General features: G+C 40.7%; 1 long non-coding RNA gene across 1 annotated transcript; it reads left to right on the plus strand.

The window, feature by feature from the left end:
* Positions 1-18: 18 nt before the first annotated feature.
* LOC128886457 (uncharacterized) lies at positions 19-4696 on the plus strand. The gene is made up of 2 exons (XR_008459838.1): positions 19-2233; positions 2344-4696. It is a non-coding gene; the product is annotated as an uncharacterized LOC128886457 (long non-coding RNA).
* The last annotated feature ends 1946 nt before the right edge of the window (positions 4697-6642 follow it).

The raw sequence follows: 6642 nt of genomic DNA on the forward strand, positions 1-6642 counted from the left end.
TACAATAGAAACAGTCCAGAATCCGTTTAGAAATCATCCTACGATTTTATAAATTAAATATTTCACATTATTACCGTCATAATGGCATCGGTCAGGCCTAGAGAGGTCTCAGGCTACCTCTATGCCTGGACTTTCACGTTCCAAGATCTCCAGGAAGCCATCGTAAGAAGCTCTCAAACTCCTCGAGCTCCTCTCGACAACTCGGCTCCACCCTCGAGGTAACCAAGCCCCTGAGCCCCTTCCACGAGAATAATCCAAGAAAACCTGTCACCTGTTACCCTATTTTCGCGGAGAAACGGTTCGTTGGTTCGGACTGGGACAGTAGTCGGCAACCAATCGCTAAAGACAATTTTCGCGGGGCGATTTCGCGCAACACAAACGGCCTCTTCTAGGTATCTTCGGATTGTTGTTCAGTGTTTCTGGACGTATACGCCAGCGACGAGGACCTTGCGGAAGAACGAGGAGAAGAGCAACGTGTGCTGGAGCAACGAGTGCTGGGAGCTGGCACGTAGTCAGAATACTGCGAGGACAATCGATCGGTAGTAACGTTTCGAATGGTCTCCTCGAGCATCGGTGCGGTGGAACTTCCGTTTTCTCGGCTGGTATCGATTGTACCTCCGCGCGTGTAAACGATCGTACAAATCGGTGGACACCGAACACTCCGATCAGGAGTTCGTGTAAATAGTATCGAAGTTTCGTAGATTGGCTCGCTTGGACTCGTGGCGAACAGGAGCGCTCGACAGGGTCTTCCTCGTCGTCACTGGAGTCACGGACGCGACGATTTCTCGCGTGGCAATCGTTGAACGACGGTCAGGTGCTGAGACACGATTATGGTTGGTTGGAGACGCGTTGGTCCCGACGCGTCTACGAGGGCCCCACAGATGCAACGACTTTACGTGTAATTATTTATAAAGGTGGTTAAGCGGATTATCGTTCGCAGGTAGGTGTCTTGACCTCTTCTAAAACGGCGAGAAACTGTTTAGGTATAACTATAGCTGCGCCAGGTCGTGTCGACTCGTTTAACAGGGAATCGTCGCGTCTGCGACTCCTAGATGACCTCTACAGTCCTTACCCTCTGCGCGAATGAGGGCTAGGATCCACGATGGAAGACGCGTCCAGCGAGCCTCTGACTAACGGTCTAATTCTTACGCAATGGAAGGCTGAAACGCGCGCTGTGATCATCGAACACCGAAAACTCAAAGGGTACTACGAATTATAATCGCGGTCGTTAATCGCTGTATCGTCACGTGTATCTTAATGTTGTTCGTTTCGTTAGGCCACTAAGCTCGGTTCTTCGATCCACCGGGATAGAGAAGCGAGACGACGTTCTCGGGTGTTAATTGTCGACAGTATTTCGTACGTGTACGATGTCCAATAGTAAAAACAGAGCTGTACATAAACGGGGAGGGAATTCAGGGATTCTTCGAGCGACAGGCGATCGAATCCACGACGGGAACGACACACGAAGAAAAACGAACGCCTGGACGCTCAGGGTCGCTATCCCTTCGTCCCCGACCCCCCACAGATACGTGTAATTACATTTCTCTTTGGACCAATACTCTTCGTCTACTAAACGGTAATAATCAATTGTCGAGGCTCGTAAAGTACCTAACAAACCTCTTGTTAGTATAAGAATCGTCGACCGTGTGGTTCCTAAGTTGTCTCGTAGCGGGTCGAGCGAGGCTCGAGTCAAGTCAGCGTGGAACTTATGTGATACCGTAGGGCCGATTAATTAAGGTTAATTTACACGTTACGAGCATGTGGGGAAGGGGATAGGGGGGCGGAAAACTGTTACCGCGACGATGGAACGAGACGTTGTTGACGACGTTTGCGACGTTCGAGGACGCGTCGCGCGTCTCTTAGGCGACTTGCTCGCGGAATTCTTGGTCTTTAAGGGTGCTTGTCTTCTTGACGCGTTGATCGCCCCAGGGATTCTTTTCGGAGAACGTACACGTTGAGTTTTAAAAGCTTCTTAACTTGAAAGAATAGTTTTATCGAGTTGTAGTAACGCTTGAAGGGATTCAACAGAAGTGATAGATTGCTAATATTAGATTGGCCAGAAAGTTTGTTCGATGATGTTTGTTTCTCTGGAGTTCGAATGGTTACTTGACGGGTTTGTCCAATTGATGAGGGAGAGATCATAAATATTCGTACCCCCTATATCTATTAAAGAAGTACCTCTAAATTAAACAATGGGTTCGATGGTTTCAAATAAATGTTTCATTATAAATATGTACATGGATAAACTTTACACTTGTATATACATATATATAATGAAAAATGTATTTGGAAACATCAAACCTGTCATTTAATTTTGAAAGATTCCTTTAATAAACACAGAAGGTACAAATATTTATGGGACTGACTATATTTCTTCGTCTAAGAGAAATCGCTGTTTATTTGTGCGTTAAAATCCGAACGACCTTTTCGACCAACATAATATTTGAGATTTTTACGAGTATATCGTACTGGAGGATGAATAAGATGTTCCTTGTATACAATTATCTGTTCAGTATTACTAGGCTACATTTTTTAACGGACCTTGTGCAATTTTCTATCCCCGCGAAGCATCCTCAGGGGTCTCCTCGACTCTCGACGTACTTTCTAAACAAACTTAACGTATTCAGACACACGTGTTGATCCATCTCCGATTAAACATACCGCGCGATCGACGCATTAAATATTTATCAACAGAGATTTCGATTCCGCGGGTGAATCCGCCACGTAGACGATCGTCGCGTCCTCGAACTCCACGGATTCGCGCTCGACTCAAAGAGTTCCCTGTCCTACGACGTAACATGAGGTTCCAGATGACCGAGATCGTCCTGGTCCTGGCCAAGGCGGCACTTGTACATAGAAGATCGCGTGACAACGATTAAACGTCACCTCGATCATCCGGAACGCTCGCGAGTCGTCGGACGCCTGCACACGACCAAAATGGAACTAGATATACATGCATATGATACACGCATTACCTATACGCATAAATATAAATATGGATTTATATATAGATTGATATATATAAATATTATATGTACACATCCAACGTGTCTGTGGCCTGGTGCGGTGGGAATCAGAACTTCGTGCGAGGCTGTTTGACTTCCTGGCTGTATCGACTGCTTCCCAATCGATATCGCGGGCCCCCGCAAGGTGTCGAGAAGTAAATATGGTCCATGTTGAGCGTGGCTGTTTCGAAGGAGACGGGGCAACCGAGGGAACTCCAAAAGCCGCGAGTTTCCGTTTGTTCTACGGTGTAAACTGGCGAAAGTCGGTGTCTGCACCTAGCAATTATAGACCGTTCGGAGGATTTTCGTAACGTTTAGAGTCTGTGTTACTCGAAACTGATCGCGATTGCAGCTATCGAGGGCCCTCCGATTGTCTTCTATCTTGTATATGGATTTTTTGTTCCGATGATTGTGGTTTGAGGGTTGAAAGTTTCCTCCAGAGTTTGAGCCTCTGTTGTTGACTCGAAAATTTGTGAATATTCGAGGAAGTGTATATGATTCTTGAGGGAAGATAGTAGGGCGTACAAAATGGTTGAAGATTCATTTTTAACTTCTGTATTTTCAATATTTGGTTTAAGAGGATTCAGTGCACTGTTTCTACCTTCAATCTTAATTTATTTATTATTTATGTTAAATTAAATTGAATTAAAATTTATTCTTAGTCGATTTTTAATTCACAATACGTATGTACATGTAAATGAAAACGTGGAGTCCCTGTTAACACAGAGGCTTGTAAACACAAAGATTCGAAAAACCGACAGCCTCAAACAAGTACTTTTATTAATGTTATACCTTTATGTTTAATTATACTTCATTCTCGGAAAATCTACGAATCAGAGAATTGAATTCACGAAGAATTTATTTTAAAAACTTCCTTGTGTCTCTCACAGTTTTCGAGATCATTTTAATGGATATCTACAACCACAGGAAAGGAGCATGTTAGTTCTGAATTAAATTTCTTATCGGGTAGAGATTAATTTACGAATTAAATTCCTTTAATAAGAATTACCTAATCTTCTTATGCCCATCAGAGGAACGAGCATGATGTAATTTTTCTGTTTATGTCTCGACGACTGGTTGCCCTGTCTTCTCGAGTGAATAGGATTATCCTTCCTTCGACGCCCTTCCTTCGTATTTGTTTTTACAATAACAGACTTACGCCTGGGATAAAAGGCACGGGAATTTCTTTTATCCTCGCAATACTCGTTTATCTCTTCGCCGTGGTAGGAGGGTAGTCCTCTATTTTCATTTCCCATTGAGTTAAGTCGTAATTCGTCATTTTGTTAGGTAACTTCTCTCGTAGACCCCAATCCTACTTATTATACTCTTTCACTAATACAATTTAATTTCATAAATTATTAATTATTATTTAGAAAGAACGCAGATAATCAGTCCAAGCATTATTATTCAGAATATTATTCGAAGTAATAATCCATGTACTGGCGGATCGCGTTTTTAATTTGTTTCTTCAACTCGTAGGCATCGATCGTATTTATTTTTAATTTTGCCAATGTTTGCTACAATTTTTTACAGTGAACTTCGCTATGTCGAGGCTCGAGACGAATAAATATTGCGATCGTAAACTTTATTTCTAGTTATTTACATCTGTGATACTTTTTATCGTGCGAAGTGGACTCGAAGTCGATGCCTCGATTCGTTTTCCGTGTCGCGATAACTTCAAAGGACAAAAATGATAAAAAAAAATTTAGTACAACTACTTGTCAAAGTGGCAGAATTTTTTTGTATATTTTACATTACAACACCACGTCATATATGCACCTGTTATATTTCTGGAACACTTTACTCTATTCGTGTGACCATAGAACACGTAACTTAGTCATCAATTGTCTAAGAAAACGTGCCTCGTGTCACCTGCTTGCAAAAAACACCTGAAGCAATATATCACATCGGTGTAAGAATGGTTTACTTGAAAATGACAGAATATACAGGGCGCGCCATTCGTTTTTAAGAATATTTCTTTTGCTGCGAGATAAAGAATTACCTTTCATAATAACTTTTATAAACAGCAACGATCCAATCATGTGAAAATTAGAAAGTATACAAAAGTTTCAGTATTGCTCTTATTTATCGCAATTAATATTGTAGTTTATTAGTCGTATTGGTGCTAAAATAATTTCAGCGAATCAAAACCCAATAGTTGTTACTCCTCTACGTTTCACCTTTCATTTGAAAATCAGAAAGAGTGAAACGCGCACTTTAGTCGAACGCAAGGCAATAAAATTAACGGAATTGGAGTCATCTGCACATTTGCGTTTGTTGAAGTCGTATATATACCACGCGGCAATATGTCTCCAACTCGGAAACAAGCTCAAATAAGACATATGTGCTTGTGAACCTTGTTCCCTTATTTTTCTGCGCTGAGTTCGCTCCTGTTGCGCGTTCCCTTTATGGAACATATTATGTGTTACGCAAGAGCATAAACTAGGGCTGTGGACTACTTCGCGAATTTTTCTGCAAATTTAAACATTCATACTTTTATGAATTATATTCGAGGAACTCGCATACAGTATGCAGCGATTATTTGGACATTGTATATTTAATTAGTGCAACGTGGAACACAAATGTAATCTTGCTTGAATTTTAATTTTATTTAGAATGAAGCCAATACCTCTTATACAAGGGACCAAATTGATTTTAATAATTGCATTCAAAATCATACAATTCTTAGATACTCAAATAGTTTACAAAATATTCTACGAAATGCTTGAGTATCAACTGATTAAAATATTCTATGTATTGAAATATACCAAAAATTAAAATATCGTTTCATACTTGGTATGATCGATTGTATTGAATTGTATATTTCAGTTTGTTTATTAAAAACGTTGTTGTTTTGTTTTTCCTATATGATTCTGATTTGCTGCTCTTTGCCTGACATGTTGTATTAATATAATAAAGTGAAGTCATTTCAAATCATAATAATATTTCTCTAATTAATATTTAGTGTACAGTTTAATTAGTAACATAATCTAACACTATGAAATATTAAATTATCAAAGTGTCTGAATATAAAATATTTACATTGTGGGATAGTAGCATTCGATCATTTTGAGTAATTAGAGTAGTCCCAGTCCTGCAGTCGTGTTTCGAGTCCACATTGAATGGTGTGAGGGAGGGGAGGAGGGGGGGGGGGATAAAAGTTTTCAGAAAGCTCTTAAATCTATCAAAATGTTAAGTGGGTAGAAGTTTCGTGTTGCAGCAGTGCGTGTGATGCATGGCCGCTATTGTTCCGTGGAATTTTATTAACTTACAATTTACTGGCTCCCGGATGCTTTACATCAAAGGCGTTCTTACGTTCCAAACTAGAGGCGCGGAATTAAATGAAGTTCTTCTGACCCGCCAAATGAGCAAATTTATTGGGTTAACATCCCCGCGTGGGCCATCGCTTCGGTTCATTTTACGGAAACGTGCAACGAGCCAGTGGCTCTCAATTGCAGATTTAAACGAAAAACTTTTCGCCTGGACCTTTTATCTCGATCGTCATAAATACCACCGTTTGCATTGCTACCAGAGAGAGGTATACACTTAGGCGCCATGGAAAGTAATTATTTCAAACGGGCTTAATCTCTTCGACGAAGGGTTATTTCGTTTCAAATAATTCAATAGTGAAATGTAG

Source organism: Hylaeus anthracinus, unplaced genomic scaffold (assembly GCF_026225885.1).
Source record: "Hylaeus anthracinus isolate JK02 unplaced genomic scaffold, UHH_iyHylAnth1.0_haploid 11982, whole genome shotgun sequence".
In the NCBI taxonomy this organism is placed as follows: Eukaryota; Metazoa; Arthropoda; class Insecta; order Hymenoptera; family Colletidae; genus Hylaeus; species Hylaeus anthracinus.